The sequence below is a fragment of the Pezoporus flaviventris genome, unplaced genomic scaffold (genome assembly GCF_033815535.1).
Source record: "Pezoporus flaviventris isolate CSIRO_AGI_PZ_B2104156 unplaced genomic scaffold, CSIRO_AGI_Pfla_v1 ptg000002l, whole genome shotgun sequence".
Classification (NCBI taxonomy): domain Eukaryota; kingdom Metazoa; phylum Chordata; class Aves; order Psittaciformes; family Psittacidae; genus Pezoporus; species Pezoporus flaviventris.
In genome coordinates this window covers 48,816,675-48,836,705 of record NW_026892550.1, presented here as the reverse complement: position 1 = coordinate 48,836,705, position 20,031 = coordinate 48,816,675, and the positions used below count along the sequence as shown (strand labels likewise).

The 20,031-nt window shown below is 37.6% G+C and overlaps 1 protein-coding gene across 4 annotated transcripts in view; it reads right to left on the bottom strand.

The window, feature by feature from the left end:
- Window positions 1–20,031, bottom strand: part of RAP1GDS1 (Rap1 GTPase-GDP dissociation stimulator 1) — a 101,913-nt gene that overhangs the window by 68,674 nt on the left and 13,208 nt on the right. The gene's annotated exons all lie outside the window — the stretch shown is intronic.

Sequence of the window (20,031 nt, the reverse complement as noted above, 5' to 3'; positions counted from 1 at the left end):
AGTCAAAGTAATCAAAAATGCTGTTTTCTTCACGCTGTGTAGGCTTCCATTTAGGCTATACATTCACAGATGCATAGTGTTAAGCTTTTAGTCTTATAAGTATTATGCCATTTTCCACCACAATGTTACAAGCAGCACTGTTTGTATGAACTCTGTTAACTCTTTAAATTCAACTGATCCATGAAAACATAAGGCACCTTCTAGAAACATAAAAGTTCTGTTGTGGATTTTAGATAAATAACTCTCCCCACTTGAAAATATGAACACCCAAATGCAAATCACAAAATATAATTCTCAACAGATGTACATTTTTTCTCATAAAAGTTAGGGTAATATGACTGCTACCATATTGAATATTCTGCCTATTCATCAGCAAGGTATAAGTGTTAGCAGCTGCAGCCTGAGTCTCTTTGGTTTGCCTGCTGATGACTAACCTCACTCTGAATGGACTACCCTTTTAAAAAATGAGTGCTGATTCAGTTTCCATGCCAACTCTGTCAGTAAGCAGAAAGTGTTACTCAAAACAAATAATGTTAAATAGTGTCTAGCTGTCTCTTGCTCCTCAGTAACTAACCAAAAAGCCTTGATCCAAGTCCTACAGAACCGTAGGTACAGTCTCTTTGCAGCACATCATTGGTATCTTCTTTGTGTGAACAGCAGCTTAGTGCTTCACACCGATGTAGGAAGCCCCCTTCACAGGCGAGTTGGTAGCTGCTGTGCCTTGTCTCCTCTTCACTTGCCCACATATGGGATGGTGCAAAGGAAAGGAGGCATAGCAAGAACTTCCTGTGGTCTTTGAGGCACTGCCCGCTCAGTGGAGACACAGCAGGCATCCCACAAAGATGGTAGAATCTCATTCCTCCTGGAGGTGCTCTGCTTCTCAGTCAAAGCTGTGGCTTTGTCCCAGCTCCATTTTTTTATTAGCATATGCTTTTGTAGCTCAGTATCCTGTATGCTCATTATTTAGGTATGAAATTTATAATAAAATTGCTTATCAGGCAGTTAGTTTGTCTATTCAGTAACAAACATGCTCTTAGCTACACTATAGCCAGGAATCCCTTTCCTCCTAAATACAAAGAGCCAGCAGTGTGCAAGCAACTCTGTCAAAGTCTTTGGGGCAGCTGCACTTGGTTGTGCTCTTTGGGATCTTAAACCTGCCCATTACCATCTCTCCTTGCTATGCTGAACTGACAACTCCTGGAAGAAAAAGAAGAAGAAAAAGATTTATAATTTTCCCTTGTACTGACTTACGTTCCTCTCTAGCAGGCTTACAGCAGCACATTCACTGAATGATGCATAACTAACAGCAGAGCTGAACAGGCACTGCAAAGTCTCATTGTTTAAATAAATTATTCAGGAAATATCACTGGAATTTGTCAGAAGACACCAGTATAGGGTACCCAATGACTAGACCCAGTTCTACAATTTAACATTGTGTGCTCGACCTCTTATACTTACCTCACCCACAGCCCTCTCATATTCTTCTCTTCAGTTTTCCACTAATATAGCACTAATTCTCTTCCATCCTACAGGCATCTCATCTCCCTGTAAACACACACACTTAGCTTTGAAACTGCAGCAACCATTTATAGTAGAAAGACTAAAAAACCAGGGGTTCCCACAGTCTAGGGAAGAAGAAAATGCACAGATAAGGAATTCACTTTCACACCAGATTTTTCAGACAATAGGGGGAGAGGCTATTGTTTTGGGAGAGCACACCCAGCCCTTATTTCTCTCTTACAGCCTCTTCTACCTTACATGTGCCAAATAAATCACAAGTTCTCACTTATTATTTTACTGTGAAAAGGACAAGTGGTTTACCTCAAATACTTGTAATTTCTTCTACTTCATGTCACATCAGACCTGCAATAGAATTAGGAAGGTCTCCCCAGTCTTTTTTTCTACCGCCCCTTTCTGCTTAATGTCATCTTAAACTTTTCTGGGGAAAGCCCACTATTTTAATAGTCTACAGTTACATATGATATGCAGAATTGCGCATTTTGGGCAAAATTTTCAAATGCAACTACCCAAGTATTTCATTCCCTAGGACAACCAGCTCAGTTTTACATGGTACCAAGCCTGTGTACATCCTACTGACATACAAGGACATTTAACATCAACTTTAGGCAGCCTTCAAGAAACAATGGACACCTGTAGCAGTGGTATGCCATGTTACTTTTAAACTTTCTTATGAAACTATGTTGCAATATGTGTCAAATTGCTATTTCATTAGATATGATCGGATACTATACTTTTCAAACAATAAAACTTAAATTAGAAACCATACGTATGAACTGTTTCTAAAATAAATTCCTGCTATCCTTGGCTTTCTAACAAGCCTACAACTCTAAACTTACTGCAGCCTCAAACCTACTCTTTTGTGCAAAAGAGAACATAAGTAGGAATACTGTAGACCATTTGATAGACAATATACTGTTGTTATTACAGGAACTATTAAGTTGTATGTGCAAATAAACAGATAAGGAATTAAAAGATACTGAAGTGAGAAATACTGAATCAGACTGATCAGATACGAAGTTCAAGCAGTTCTGCTATTACAGGGGTAGTGGCTCTATTAGCCTCAGAGCTGTTTCACTGTCCCTCAGGAAACAGACGCCAGACTGAGCAAAAGGAATGACGCTGTTTTGTGAGCCTCTTTGTGTTATAAAGGCATAAATGTCTTAAAAATTTAAGTCTATACACCTACATGAACTTGTATGGACTTTAACTCCCTAGAATTTCAGTACAAACTAACCTATACGGGTCCTGAAGCTGACTGCCTAAAGAGTAGACATATTTGGCTTGAATTACTTTTTGCAGTAGGAAGCCCAGCAGCTGGTGAGGTCTGTAGCATGCCTTTGGTCTTTAATGACCTCAGACATCCCTTCCTCAAAGAAAGCATCGAAGCCTGGCCTAAAATTATCACAGCCCATTACTTTGTAGGAGGTGCTGTCAGGTATGCACAGTATGAGTCCTTAAATGCATATAAGAAAAAGCTAAGACTCTTCCCATTGGATACCTTGTCAGAAGATACCTAGTCCCATACAACAGTTTATCTACCTAGACATGCAAAATACCCTGAACACACAGTTTACTGGGTCAAAAGAACTTTGTCCTCGTCCTTAGGCCACTGCCAAAAAGTACTCCCCCACTTTCTTTGCAGTAGCTGCCCTCAAGCGCTCCCCAAGTGTTCCGTGTATTCTGTCAAACCACCCAAATCCACCATTAGAAACAACTCGCTGTTCTTATCCCATCCAGGAAGTTTTTTAATTTGGCGTCTAATCAGGAGGTAGATATATTCTGTCAGATGCCAGTGGTAAAGAATTAGTTTTTGATAGGTAATGCCAGAAGAAACTTAGCTGGCTATTTCCTCCTAAAAGTGATAGAAGTAACAGTGCTTCTCAAAAAGCAAAGTCCACTGTGACTCAATGGATTCCCACAGAATTTTACGCCTCAGGGATGGCAAACAGATGAAAGAGGGTCCTTGCGAATGCAGTTTTACATGGTGCCAGAACACAGCGGGGTCAACCCATCAGACATACTCACAAACTGGATTAGTAACTGCCTGACACAGACAGAAAATGGATCTGTGTGTGCTATGTGAACCTCTGCTCCACCGTGCTTCTCTGCTACATAATGGTGTACCAGGTCAGAGCTGGGAGATGGAGGTGCTGGCAATCAAAGCACTCAATTGTCCCTTTTCCTTACCAGGCCCTCTTACATCTGGAAATTTAGCCTGCCAGAGAATTACTGACTCTGTTCTGCAGGCACTGCTCAGTCAGCAATGTACAAAGTAGGATCGCCAGGCACAGAGAAACACATCTCAGAAAGCTGACAAACAAGCATAGGTGCTGTGGCCATGCTGGTTTTATCTGCAGGTGGGTCTTCTCACTTAGCATCATTTGAATAAGATGCTTTTGGCTGCACCAGTGCTCTTGTATGCTTCCTGCTCCCTTGACTCTCTGGAGAGACACAACATGTCTTCAGGGTGCATGGGTGTAGCATGAGCCTGGTGCTGGTTCTGCAGAGGAGAAACTATATTTTCACACCACACATAATTTAACTGTGGAACTGTTAAGAGGTTGGAACTATAAACAGAGTCTTTTAATATATTCAATTAGAAAAAAAAATTATGAGGAAGCTAGAGTCCATGCATGGCTATTAATATTATGATATGTGTAAAATTTCTGAATGAGGAAATTCCTAAACATCAAATTACTGAAAATTGGGAGACGACCACCCCGTACTTGCCCACCTCCTGTTTCTGCCCTGCCAACTGTTTTCCCAGACATCAGCTACTGGTTATTCACTGTCAGAAATGGGACAATTTGGTGCAGTCTTTTGGCTGCAAGTGGGACATACAGCATTTGCACTGTCACATTGCACCTCAGTGATCTCATTGACCAAGAAAAGAAGATGGACAAATAAATTTCCCTGTATACGTTTGGCCATATGTTTGGAACCAGCAAGCTGGAAAAGATTTGGGTTCTGTGATCTCTCCACAGCTGGTAAGGTAATTCCTGTCTTAGCTGCATCTTTAGTACTGAACCGGTCCTCAGGCTGATACTGGCTCTAACCAGATTAACACTTAAATCCATGAATCCAGACATCTTAATCAGGGATTTTTAACAGCAATCCTGCTTTGTTTCTGCCCTACCATGTTCATTCAGGTGGGTTTTTTTTTTTGTTTGCTTGCTTTTCCAACTAATCCTACTAGTTCTAGGGAAATACTGATCGTTAACTGCAGGGCTCCTGCTGCAACCTGTTTTTAACTTAGGTACATTTGCTCTACTTTTCTAGCATAGTAACTAATTTTAATGAGAGTGCCTATTTTTGTCAACAGTTCAGCTGCTTCATTCTTAAACACTTTCTAAATCTTAGATATATACCATCTGGTCTTAGAGACTTGTTACTCTTTCATTTATCCATTTGCTTCCACATCTGTTCTTCTGACACCTCAATCTCTCATGGAGTTTCTTCTTTATTACCTGAAAATACTGACACACTATGACTCATTGCCACCTGAGCAGTAAACTACCTAATTATTTTTTTGTAATTATCAGGTCAGACTATACATGCTAACAACTACCTAGTTTGTATTCAAAATCAGGATAGAAACGTCAACAAAGCAGTATCAGCCAGCATTCAGTTCACCTGGAATCTCTTGCCAATGCAAAATTTCCAGTTAGTTATAAAATTCATGTTAATTTTAAGCAAAAATAGTGGTGTAGTACTGGGGTTTCTACTTCTGAACTCCTTCACTAATATGCCCATAAATAGAATTAAACAGATCAATCCTAAAGATAAACGGAAACAGAGATAAGCTAAAATTACTTTTTTCTTGTTTTCTGTTTTGTTGGTTTTTTTTGCCTTGGGAGAAATTTGAGATATTTGAAAATAATTTTGTTTATTATTTACTGTAGCTATAAATAAATAACATATATTAATACAAAGATGTTTACACTATTGTAAGGTATATTGATCTGTAGCTGCTGTAATTGGTTTCTGCATGCTAATGATCCTTTCCCCAGAATTTAACTCTTGATTTGCAAAGGATGAGGTGCAAGAAAGACATTTCAGATTATTTTGCAGAATCTTGGAAGACTTGTATCACTTCCCTAGGAAAATTTTGTACAGATTTAGGTATCTTTATATTTCATAATTAAACACTGAAGATCTGGAATTATCTTAATGTCCAAACTGATCAAAATTCAGTGAAACCAACATAACAACTTCTACTGATTCACAACAAGCCCCTAAAAATCTTGTTTAAAACAGGTCCTAAAAGAAGGATTAAATAGATTTTCTTCATAATCAAAAAAAAAAGAAATGCATTTTTTGATAAAGAGAATCTGTACTGGATTAATTTCATTTAAAAATCACATAATGATAGAAAAAGCAATTATTTTGACTAAACAAGACATATGGGTCTCAGTTTACGGAAAGATCTTTTCTGGTCCAAGAGACATGCAGAGTGTAATAGAAAATACTAATTTGGACTTCTAATAGACAAAAGCCTTTAAAATTCTCATTGGGTCCTTAGTGAGCAGTAAAGATACACATCTTCAGCAACAGAAATTGAATCCACTTCAGTGGCTTTATTTAATGTTCTGTTATAAAACTGATAACAAAGAAAGTAAGATGCCTGTTTAACCTAACTTACGTGAAGTGTTGTATCAAGATTTCAGAGAGCCAAATTTCACAGAAAAATTGGGTGCTAAATGGAAGAAGGTCTTATTGTTTCAACCCCAGGTAATACATAATTTTTCTCTGTGTCGTCTGCTTTAATTCTCACATGCTCATATGACTTTTAATAAACATATTAATTTCATAAATTCATACATATCACAGTTAATTTCTTCAGATTCACCCTACGGAATAGATCTTACCCTTTACCCTTACTTTCTAGAAAACGTTTTAGAGACAAAAAAGGTGCAAGATAGTCAAAAGCCTAACTTTTTAGCACCTCGGGAGCTTGCGTAGTTCTTATCCATCCACTTAGGGTTATGTGGAGTCTCTAAACCTCTTCCAAGGAAATCTGTGCAGGTATTGTAGCAGACCAGTAGCAGTCTTCCTACCCTTCCTACTGTATTTACATGATGAAATTACCAACTCTTCTCCCTGGTCAAGAGATCACACTCTCGTTAGAAATAATATCTTAGGCATAGATGTATGTCAAAACCAAAAGAAAATTATAAAAAGACAAACATCTGTGGATCATGGTGTATATGGATTTTTCTTACTCTGTTTAACTGGCTAACAAAAACATAGTATTATTTAATAGATAAAATATTCTCACACTGACAGACTGTGTCTAAACCTATGCTACTGGCCACACTGTGTAGAAGCACTGAGACCAGAAGCAAGGCTATCTCTAGACAAAAGCACTGAACAGGTTGTTTAGAAAAAAGAAGGGGAACACAAGTAAGGATTTGAAAGCACATTGTTTAAGAGCACTATTGTACACCTCTGCTTGCTGAGTGTGATGGGTATTACACTTCCTCCTCCTGCCTCAGGCTGATCTGCAGCAATATAATGTGACAGCTGATGTGAAAAATGCTGGGGAGCATAGTTGGGTATTAAAAAACACAGAAAATTCCAGAATTCAATCAACCCACATGTATTCAACCACGTAAAATATCTGCCATATAGTACAGTGCATGCCAAGCACATGATGAATAAGGAGGTTTTTTTTTTCCAAGGGACGCCCATCTCTTACAGGACAAATGCTCTGTCAAAGAACATTTACTTCATGTCTTATCCTCCTCCTTAGTATGTGGTTTTAGTCTTTTTAGCAGATACTGTTACAAAATCCTGTTCTGAAGGATTATTTCCTTTCTCATTGGCAATTATGAAGTTAGTATCATTACGTCATAGTTTTGCAAAGGTATTAATGTGCTGGTTTTAACTGAGTATTTGTAAGGTAAGATGGAATCAATATACTATGTGAGTGAATGGCAGAACTGAAACTTGGAAAATTTAAGGTCAAAAATATTTGTGTGGGAATTTGAGGGTTCCAACATGAGATAGCTTCTGATTTTCAGGTTCCAGTGATACTGCACATTCTGGATTCCCTTGGAGTCTTCAGATGCAGATACGAATCATCCCCAGAATTTCCATCAAGCAGACTGCAACATATCATGGGTAGGTATCAAGAAAGCATGAGATATGATAAGAGACTGCCAGAGATATATTTGTTTTAAAAAAATGCCTACCATATTTTCCTACAGGAACCGTGTGTCAGTTCTTCGTGGGAACATTCAACTATTAACTGTCAGACCAGTTATTCCCTATACATGCCCACTCCTCCTTAATTTATGACAAGGCTTCCAAGTACTGCAACATAAGAGGGTTTAAAGCAACACAGAATCATACAATCATAAAATAGTTAGGGTTGGAAAGCACCTTAAGAGCATCAATTTCCAACCCAACATAGGATCTTTGAAGCAACAGAAGGTCTCTGTCACTGATTATCCTGGATTACTCCCCACTCTAAGCACAGAATGAAAAAAATGATTATTGATACTTCAGACAATAGTCCAGACCTGTTTCTTGCTGCTACTAAAACAGAACACCCACCAACCAAATGAAAATGGACAGCCTAAAGCAGATACTTGGCATAGAATATAGCTCTTCCTGAAGAGTCAGTAAACAAGTGAAACAGGATCTTGTAAATAAAGAGGTAACCTTAATAGTAAATCAATGCTATCATTCCCTACAATGCTATATTACTTATAAATAGACAACCATAAAGAGCAGGAATATTAGAAAAGAAAAGCTTATGTATGCATGCCAACTAGTAGGGCTTGCATTTCTTTACTGCCTCTTTTTTTCATTTGCATTAACCGTTTTATTATGTTCTTTTGTCTTCTTTCTTTCCTCTTCCTCTTCTGCCCCTCCAGATAATTTCTGCCTGAAGTACTTTTAATCTAGCAAGCAAGAGACACTTTGTCAAGTCAAGACAGCAAGAACAGAGAACAGGTGATAGAAAACAAACACAAGAAAATTAATGTACAGAAATAGTACAGTCTAGAAACGGCACATTTAAAACTGTGAGCTCTCAGATTGATCTTTCCTTTGGGATGATCTTTGCCTGTGGTACTGCATGCAACCTTTTCTGACCATACCTACTGTAAAAGTCTTGATCCTAACATGATTCAAGTTAACTGACTACAGATGGCAAATGCTAATCTAGGCATTACTCAAATAAGGAGGATAACACTTTCCTAAACTATTTTTTAATTTTCCTTTAAATTATTCCCTTATTATATTAGAATAAACTGATTTAATTGATACATATTAGAACAAAACCTGATGTTTTCCTCCCTTGCATAATTTATTAGGGCTCCCAGTTCTCCATACTTTTTCCAAGTTCTATATAAAATATGGCTTGTTAAGCAACAAAGTAACACAAATGTAATGCCAAAGTTAGTCTGAATAGACATTTGCAAGATGCTACAATGTGGGACAATAATTTAGATTTGATATATACATTCTTAATCTATATAACATGGTTAATTTACTGTTAGCTTTTTCAATACGTTAGTAATAAAGTATTTTAAATAAAATAATAATTTATATATTAATAAAATAAATAGATTTTTTAATACATAAAATAAATAAGGCTTTAATAAAAATAAAATCAATAGATAAATTTAATTAAAATCAGGCAACACAAGGGTAAGAATAAAAAGTTCCTGATCTGGCAACAGTACTGAAGAAACAGCTGAGAAAAACTCTCAATGACTTCAACAACCTCTGAATCTGGTCTTTGGCCTACACTATGCAAGTGAGTACATATAAATTACACAGTGTAAGTACACGGTACAACACCTGTCTAACTATACGTACGCTACCAGGATCTAATTCTGTGCAAAGTCCTTAGGCTCATATTCTACCAGTAGAAGTGAGAATTTTGCCTGAATAAGACACCTAGGCTCAAAATTAGTACTAATAACTCTTAATTATATGTCACATCAATATTTTTCCATTAGATGTTATGAAATACAAATCTGTACCACAGCACGTTTCTAGCTATTATGAGTTTCCTGAAAATCTTGAATACAGAAAGGAAGCACTTTAAAGGCAAAGGGCAAATGATGAATCCAGTGTTAACAGATTTTGTTCCTTTGCTGCTACAGCTCTCTGGTTTGAGGATCACCCTACGATTTACCAGAGACAAGGGAGATTCTCAGTTTTCAAGTATTTCTTACTGATAATCCATGACGAAGCCAGAAAAGGAGGATTCACATAAATTCACATTGTTTTGTATGTTTGCCAGAGTCCTTAAATGGAAATCTGACATCACTACTGTCAGTGGTTATTGATGACAGAAAACAAGGTTATTTTAATATTTAGATATTTTTGTTCTCTCTCATAAAAATACATTCTTTAAGTCTGTTTATTAAAAAGCCTGTTGATAAATTCTGCTTTTAATATGACCACAACTGTGTATTTAAACCACTTTTTAAAAATCCGCTAAAAAGTTGTGATATTTAAATTACCACACATCTCATATCTCTTTTCTTACCCACCTTACAGAAATGACAACTTCTGAAGCAGCCAACATCTCTGCATTAAGGGACGGTGTATGTGTAATTTTGCGTAGTAGGAGAAAATATCAAGCTTCCTGACACATTCTCTACAAGCATTTCAAATATAGTAAGTTAAGAAATAAAACCTCAGCCCTTGTCCTGTTGAGTGTTAATAAAATTCCATCTGGTCACTTAGGAGCTGTGCCAAAATTACCACACAAAGAGCCTTTGGGCTGTTTGAATGTTCAGGAGTCATTTGACAGCTTTTTTTATTTACCTTTTTTTGTTGTTGTTGTCAAATATGTACCTAATAGTGTACAGATGGCTAGGTTCTAACAAGTTTACTTGCATGTAAACTTGAAGCTAACCTTGAAAGTAAACTGCTGAGGTTTTGCTTTGGGTTGTTGCTTGGGTTTATATATTTTTTCTAACATTTAGGATTGTTCAATCTGCTGCTGCTTCAAGTTCCTTATTAGGCAAATACAAAGTGAAAGTGAAAACCTAGTAGTTCTAAACCTGCAAATATAGCAAGAATCTGTTCAACCTGATCAGAGCCAACAGAATAGGAGTAGGTACGGGGAGTTACAGCCTTAGTAGACAGCAAGTTAGAGAAATGTTCAGTGACAAAAATCTTCACAGGGGAAACAAATCTCAAGAACTGCTCTGAGCAGTGAGAGAGATTTCAGGAACAGATGGGTACTACACTCAGTATACATGCAGTATATATTTTTTTACTGCCAAAATCAGTCATAGATTTATTCTCTAGACACTGTGCTTAAAAAATACGTAATAGAAAAGAAATTAATTTTACACTGTAATTTATATTCAAATTTGCCTAGGAAAACCAAAATTGGTTTGAAAAAAAGAAAATCTACCCCCAGTTAAAAAAAAAAATAAATCTGAGCGACCCGATCTAGCTTCAAAGTTAGCCTAGCTTGGTAGAGAGGGCTGTATTAGGTAACATCTGATGTCCCCAAAGTCCCCATTTTTTGTGATGCTATGAATCTATCTTGTAAGGCTGTATACATCATAATCTTGGCTTGGTCTATAGCCTCCAATGGAAAACAACTCCTAAAATAATCACAGCAATAACCAAATTATCAGGGAGGATTCAAGACTGGCAGAGGTAATCTAGGTGATCCACTTCTGTTGAATCAAAAGAGAGGTAAAACTATACTGAATGCTCCGCCAGACTCTCAGCTAGAAGATCAATGGTCTGGGATGTGAGAAATACAGTGAGACAAAAATGCCATTTCAGTTATAAAAAGTGGTTTAGTAACACTCCCTCCTCACTCCTATCTCTCCAGACCTTTTAACTGAATCAAGTGTAAAACCTGTAAATTAATGGGATTCATTTACACCTATTTCTCTGTAGGATAAGCACTCAGAAGACAGGTAAGTGCCTGATTCTGTCACCACTTATGTGAGCAACTTTTTCATTGTTACTGGATTATTTTTTAAGTACTCTTCCCATATGCGCATAAACAGTTGGAGGCCCTGACATGTAATGAGATACTAAAGGGAATAAAACTGCAAAAATACAGACTTTTTTTTTTTTAATTGTTGTTTTAATTAATTTGTGGGCAATTCAACAAAATGGAGTTTTGGAAAAGATTTGAATAGAAAGATCTTTGCTTTGAAATTCTCTTTTCAACTCTTGGCTGTGGACTTAATTAAAACTATTTACTCCAATCTTCAAAGCCCTAACATATATTATTAGGACCCAAAATGCAATCTACTACAAAAAATAAAATAGGTCTCAGTTGTGGAAAATAGACTAATCTAGGAAAAGCTGTGAAGCTTTAAGGAAAGGCTATAAAAGACCTAATAACAGAACATAATCTTTCTACAAATTACTTAGTGCTACATTTTTAAAGGTATCTTCGCACCTTAAAGTTTTAATTGAAAACAAACAATTTATGTAATCTGCTCCTGGTCCAAAATCTTCCATTTTTGTCAGTTAATAACTTTTCTTTGTTTTCCTACTGTCTTTTTGCATGTGATTACGGGATATAAATTGTTGTACCTGCCTGCAAGTTCATGCCATTCTAGAAGGAAGTCTGGACCTTGAGCATCTTTCTGAATGGTATGCCCTTTAAAAACTGTTAAAATACAGAGGCTTGAATTTCCCAGTCCTTTTCCAAGATAAGAAATTGTTTATTTTGCTGGATCTTGAAGCAGCTAGTTTTAAACTCAAGGCTGATCAGAGGATTCTAGCAACCCATTTTCTCCTGGTCCAGCTGCTGACTTGAGTTTCTCCAAGGCAGTTGCTACCATGGTATCCTGTGTTGATATAGTTCCTTTAGCACGTTAGCTCTGTGAGAAACCTCTCTGACACCTGACACAAATCCTAACACTAGACATCGAAAGACTGAGGGCTCACACAGCACACTTCAATGAAACCTCTGCAAGGAGAGTAAATATTTATCCTGCTATAATTATAAAGGTCACTTTATATTCTGTTCCTTTACATAAAAACATAAAATGGTTTCGGTTGGAAGGGACCCTAATGATCTTCTAGTTCCAAGCCCCCTACCACAGGCTGGGACACCTTCCCCTAGATCAGGTTGTTCAAAGCCCATTCAACCTGGCCTTGAATGCTGCCAGGGATGGGGTATCCACAACTTCTATGGGCACATTTCATACAGAGATCTCAATATAAAATTATAAATCTATGACTGGTAAAATAAAGCTAAAAAACAAATTAAAAAAAGGTCATAAATAAAACAACTTAGCTAAAACGAATTAAAAAGGTGTAATACATTCTGTAATGCAACACTCGTGCAAGTTCCATTTTCCTTCTTGACAACACAAAACACATATCTAAAACCAGCTGATCTACTATAGTTGTCCCCACAGTTATCTTTTTATGTAAACAGGCAGGTTTTTTTACCAATTTTCTGCAGAAGACCGAGAGTTTTAGCCTCTGCATCTTGTCAGGCTGGGGGTCTTCCCAATGATGTCTTGAAGGGCACATATTCCTTAGATTTGAAGTTTTAATGGTGTTTTATGTTGCTCTCTAGAGAACTTTTAAAATTTGCTTTTAATTTCCTTCAAAATTACAAGGAAAAAAAATCATGGCTTCTAATTACAAGCTACATGATAATTACAAACTATGCATGAAAGCCTTCAGCCCTGCAAATACACCGTTTGAATTTGATGAGTGTGTGCAAACAAGTTCATAATGGAAGTGACCTACCATTTGTTCTATTGTTTGGTTTTCAGGGCAAGTTTGTTTGAAAGAGATCGATTGCATATCTAATGCGTGACTCTAAACTCCTTTATTTACAAATGTCTTAAAATTAAAAATTCATATGGTGGTAAGCACTTATTTGCCTGTATTCTCCTACTAAAGTTACTCTGGGCAAAACATTTTTGTCCCAAGGAAGGGATGGAAAGACTATCACATACCAATGTGCCTTTCCTCATGAAAACGTAAGTGTTAAAACCTGTAATTCAAAAATCTCCTTTAATCATAGAAGGACTGATAGAAGCTTGACAGTCTCCTCATGCCTTGGAGAAAAAGGCTTTTAATATTCTCTAATGGATACGAAGAAAATTGAGTCAATCCTGGAAAGCACTGCTTGGCTGGTGAGACTGTCTGATGCCACTAATCCTTCAATATAGCAGTTTAGCACAAATTACTAAAATGGCCCCAAATCAACAATATGCACTTTGGAGACAGATTGTGGTGCCTACATACTGTAACTTGAAGACTGGTTTGTCAGTATCATTTGTCTGTAAGCTTTTAGGGCCAAAATGTACTCTAGAGCTTGTTTTTACAGATATCATGTACTGCCTTAAACCTGGTGTTACTAAGATTAGTAGGCATTAATCCCTCTATTAATATTTACCTATTAATGCAGTTATTTGCTCTCATTTAGGAATGCACAAGATGTAGAGCATCAGTAAAAACTCTGCAGTGATAGGATCAGCTCAGACGTTCTCTAAAGGATTCAACTGAGTTTTTATTTAAAACTAACATAAAACTGCATAATAGATAGCAAAATCAAAATGGTGCAGAAAATGCTGAATATAATCCTATTTTAAAGAAAGATTTCCACTAGTATTCTGCATGACTGCTGCAGTTACAAGTGATCATTTACCTCTGCACACCATTTAAAAGCTTTATTAAGTAAAAATTATACAACAGTGACAATGCAGTAAACATGATACTGACGTACTGAGGCAGCACATTACAGTATGTATGCACAGCTGGCTAAATCACAATGCAAATGTTATAGGCCCCAAGTATTACTTGAGACAACTACAATGAACATTTGAATGAGTAAGAAGATGTGACATGTATCCACTGAAAATCAGTGCAAATCAGGGTGGGGGAATCTTCAAAAGAAAAGGCTTTGTATGTCGTGTACCACATGACTTTAAATTAAACTATTAATCCCTCATTCTGCAACCAGATGTGTTTGGACAACATCACAAAAACAAATAAAATGCTCCCAAGACACACATATTTGTAGGAAACTCAATAAAAAAGGCAACCTAGAGTATTTTTCTCCAAAAAGAAATATATTTTAAAAGGCAAAATATTTCTGCAAAATGCCACTTGCCACATTAAATTGCAAGTAATTTGTTTCCCCCGCAAGCAGGATCTGAGTGTGTTGCAAAGTGGAGGAGTGTTTTGCTTTCACTGCTTAATAACCATCTCTCAGACTAAGTAAAGAGTCATATTGACAGAAACTGAAAGGGGTCAGGCTCTGCATACAATCTGCAGGTCTCAAGGATGAAGGGCAGAGCTAATAGCAGAGGGGAAGACAAAAAAGTCTTTGGGATGTGTTTCACAAGGGATGCAAGGTTCTTTCACAAATGGATACAGGTGCAAATGTTATGGCCCCGAAATCAAGAATGTCCACTGTACTTTAAGACACTTATACCTCTGATAATCAAGCAGATCTTGACTGATCCTTGAATCACAGGGAGAGAAGAAAAACAAAACAACTCAGGTTTGTACAGCCTGCCTCTCAGGGTCCCATTTACTTGCCACCAAATTTTGGAGAAATTTAATTTAAAGTTCCACATGCATTCAGCTTAAGCCCAAATCTGAAACTCTCCTAGTCCTCTCAGGTAGCTTAATAACCAAATTCATGTATCAGCCTTATCAGGATTTCTGAAAGAAATACTTCTTGGCCCTTTATCAAATGTGCCCCATACACGCAGACAATACAGGAATTCTCGGAGACAGGCACTAGCATCCAGCAGAAAGCAAATGGTAAAAATGTGAAAATGCCTTTTTCATGTTAGCCTAAATACAAAAATTAACCAAATGCTATCCTCTACCTGAAAGGATTTAAACACCATTTCCCAGAAACATACATCAGATTATGTTTTCCATGTGATGACTGAAACATCTCCTACCTCTTCTGTTGAGATATATTTTATATTAAGCAGTCATTGCATAAAACAAATGAGCAGTCACAGGAAAAAGTGCTGGAACTAAACACCTCCACCTTTTAAAAAATATGCCTTGACTAACATGCTATGAATGCATGCTACTATTGGGCCTAGTTTTCTGGTCTGTTTGAGGGCACAGCTTCAATTTCAGACAGAGAAAAAGCCTGGATTATTCACTTTCCTGCATAAGTGTATGACTATCCCAAGGAGGATGAAGGTAGTAACCCAGATGTGCCTCTTCCTCCATTTGCATTTGAAAAGAATGAATTAAGTTTCAAACTTTTATAGAAAAGGTGCAGGCATCCACCCTTAAGAAATAATTCCAGGCCCTGGGCTTAAGCCAGAAACTGTGCTGAACAGAAAACTGCATGCATATTAATTATAGGTGGTTTCCTGCTCAGCTCAGTAGCTGATCCTACTCTGAACTCTCCAGGCACTATTTAGACAGCCAAAACTCCTGGCTAAGGTTTGTGAATGCCACACTGGGAAGAAGCACCTAAAACCCAGAGCATATGTGTAATGTAGTCTGTCACAACCACGCATCTACAGAGAAACTTCCACTGCAGTAAGTCAGGAAGTATTTCAGGATATTCATGTTATTTATTTTATGCCACTTTCAATCATTGTCTCAGAGAACTGTATCACTGTTAACTGCAGTTGCGCTGTTACTCTGGTCTATAATGTCAGTGAACTACTGACAACATAGATTCGTAGAAGGATTGAGCTACTGATTGACTGCCAGTCCTTTCGCCATTAGGGCTGAAAGATGCAGTGATATTTCAGAAGGCAGAGAAGTCAAAACCTAGCATGATTTTCTGAGAGGTGATTTCCTGGCCAGCTCCTGCATGTAAGGAGGATGCTGCAGCCTTTAGCACACTAAGAATCTTTCCAACAGTCTGTCAATAATCTGAAAAACTCCAACAACGTGCCCTAGCCCATCCTCCAGTAGGCATCTTTCCACTGACATTAAGGAACAGCAGTCTTCTTTATATTGCATGTTTATAGTGTTTGCTCCAAGGAAATTCCTCTCAAGGAATTTATAACTCCCACAGATGCCAGCCACAAAGGGGCCACAACTGAGGAAAGAATCTCTCCTATTAAGTTTTCCAATTCTGTTTTACTTCTGACACTTTATTTTCTCAATTATAATTGGTCCCTTAAAAGTGGAAGGAAGGGGAAGCGGAGAAAAGAAGAGTTCAGAATTTGTCACACATTACAGGGGGAAAGAGCTGCTGCCAGTTTTAACTACTGTTGATATACTGAGGTTTTCATGAGATGAGGAAAAGACCAGCATCCTTCTGTATCAGCAAGCACAGATCAGTGCAGTTTTGTTGCTGCCCATACTCCATTTACCTCCAGAAGCTGCATATAGGAATAAAAACTTCCTTTAAAAGCACTATCAGGTTTAATAGCCTTCCTCCCCATTTTATTGACACACAAAAGCCTTGTGGAATTTTACTGAGGTAATATTAATTAATACAGCCAGCAACTGATCCTTAAAGCAATGTTTATCAGGAAAATTGCTAATGTTCGGCTATAAGCACAAGACAAAAAGATGTCTTTCTCCTTCCTCATGTCCCATTGAAATAGGCAGCTAGGCACAATGAGTAGCAGTTTGGCAATTGCTGGCGATTTCAAATCCCCTATAAATCCAGCAGATGACAGGACATGCATAGCTCCTGTATCTCATCTAGACATTAGGCCTTCTCAGACTAAGCCCTCCTCTATTCTATGTCAGCACTTCCCACATGTAATCAGAGCTGGACTCCTCTAAGAAAAAGATTACAGGAAGGCCCAGAGGGAGAGAACTAAAAACCCTGTTAGCACTGAAGAATCTAACACATCCCAGAATATGCATGTCTCTTCATTGCCCAGATTTTATACTGAAGTTGGTTCTCCCCATGATCCTGTGAGTAGGATCTACTGTGATAAGCCCTTGAAAGACAGTGCAGTTATGTCCCATTAGAGAAGTACTAAATGCCTCTGTCAAAAGGAATTATTCTAGCTGAGGAGAAGTTTTGATTGTCCTATTTCAGGTCTACACCATAGCTGCTGTAAAGGGATAAAAATAATGGCAGATGCTACAAAAAACTCTACTAGTGTAAACTCATCTATCTTGGAAAAGCTTCCTTTTGCTCCAGGTTGATAAAAATTTATTGCTGAAGAAAAAAAAAACAAAATAAAATGCACAAATAAAAGCAAACTGTTGGGATAAATGAACCTAACTTATATATGGGCTTTTACCTCTATAGTTAAGTCAGATATGGGCCATGGCAGACAGACTGTGGCTATGACTAAACTGGGGGACTCAGGAGAGCTTCTAAATACACATCCTGGCCCATTTTATTCCATATCAGAGAAAGCTCAACATATGCACTGTCCCCTGCTTAGCTAGGAAGGGGTTCAGTATGGCTCTCATGAGAATGATTGGGAGATCTGGACGCAATGGTTTCCCATTAATTGGTCCTGCACGTCAGTCTCAACGCATTCCTCATCAGCTAAGTAATGCTGCACAGATAAAGCTGAGATCCTGTTTATGCTAGACCTGAGAATTCATGTTTCATTGTAAGTGTGATTCTGCAGAATTAAGTCTGTTGGAGGTCTACAAATTAAGGTTTGCCATCCTCTATTAACTTCTATTGCAGTTACTGTCATTAAATGATTGCCAGTAACTCATGTTCGCTTGAAACTGCAAATGCTAGTCTAACAAATACTCCTAGAGATTTTTTCAAGTATACTGACTTTTTCAGTTTTCCTGCAGTCACACATACTAAGTGTTTATCACTGCTTTACTTAGTATCACAAAGTAAAATGTGAGTGTACACAGCCCTGTATGGACTGGTTAAATAGCACATTTTGAGTATGCAGTTTGTGTTTGAAACCACTATAGCCTGAAGGCAGATACGCATTTGTAATCTTTTGCAGACAACACTGAATTTGGGGGAATGTCTGGCACACCAAATAGGAATCCAGAGGCACCTTTCAGAAGAAACCTGTGAACGCGATCAACAAAAGTCTCCTGAAGTTCATCAAGAATAAACCTCAAGTTCTGCAGCTAAGGAAAATAACCCCAAGCATCCACGCAGGCTGGGAATAAACTATTGAAAAGACCCAGGGGTTACAGTGGATGCCAAGTAAAACATGAGGCAGCAGCATGCTCTCAAGGTAAATAAAGCAAACAGTATATTGGTTATATTGGGAACACAGCCAGCAGATCAAGGCTCTGCTTGATGCCTGGCAAGGATTTGTGTGTCTTAAAATTCTTTGTCTGGTTCTGGGTGTCCCAAATCACAAGGATACTGAAAAACTGGAGAAAGTCTGGGACAGTGTTACCTATAAGACAACACATGACATGAAAGGGGAGGCTGGGGGCTTCTTTAGTCTGTCAAAGAGGAGGCTAAGGGGAGCCTGCAGCTACCTGAAGGGACATTACAAAGACTACAGAAGCTTCAAGTAGTACCTAGAGTCATAGTTAACCTAGTTCTAGTGTTGGCAACAGTCCTGCTTCAAAATCTTTCTAAATGACAGCTCTGTATTTTTTCTATTATTCCATGAGTCTGTTCAAAATTCAGCTCAAGACGCCTTCACTGTTTCCACCACAGGGCTTATTACAGTGCTTCCAGGCAGGACATGCTTCTTACAGGTACGTCTTAGTCCTGCTGTGTGACAGAAATGCAACTGCTTGGCCTTACTAAAAATAAGTGGAACACAGATTGGAAAAACCCTGATCTGACTATTCCTACTGTCTAACTCTCACGTAACAAATCTTTTCCTTTTCTTTCCAAACAGGTAAATATCCTTCTGTTCTACAAAACATTTAGGGCTCAAGAAAAATCCTCAAACACTGGCAAGAGAGCATTCCTTTGCATGAATAAAATTATTTCTTTTTTCTTGCTAAATACTGTTAAGTTTTATTGTGAGATTCTCATCTTTCATTTACTCAATGCTGTATTTATTTTTGTTACTGCTTGAATTCCTACATATAAGACAGAGTGATTGTAAAATATGATGGAGGCTAAGTCTTACTATCGGGTAAAGGCAATTGTTGAGTATGATGCAAAATTATCTTGATTTGGTAAGTCCTTCATATTATTCCAAGAAGATCTCAGCAAAACTTTGAAGACCAGAGAAGACAGACTCCTTTTCACTGTGGTCTTCAGTTGCAAAGGCAAACAAAAAGAGCTTGAATGAGGCTCATTTTCTGTAGCAATATTTTAATGCCAAGAAAAGATTATTATTTCTATCTGAAAAGTACTAAAAACATGAATTCAGTTCAAAAATCTCAACATTTGTGAGATTACAGTGTACATGACACAAATAGAGCACAAGTACCATAAATGTGATTTTGTGAACTGTTTACTAGTAAAACTACAAGAGTATATTAAATCTTCATGGTCCTATTAAAACAAGTGATTAGGAACTTCCCAGCCTATCAATTGTTACAAGATGACATGTATAAAATGAAATTATAAAAATACCCAGGAACTTCACATTTTGAGGTAAGGAGCTGTGGTCTAAACATGGGCCTTTGAAAATGCTGGTTGCCATTAGGACACATTTTCTACCTTGGTATCTCTTTTAATGA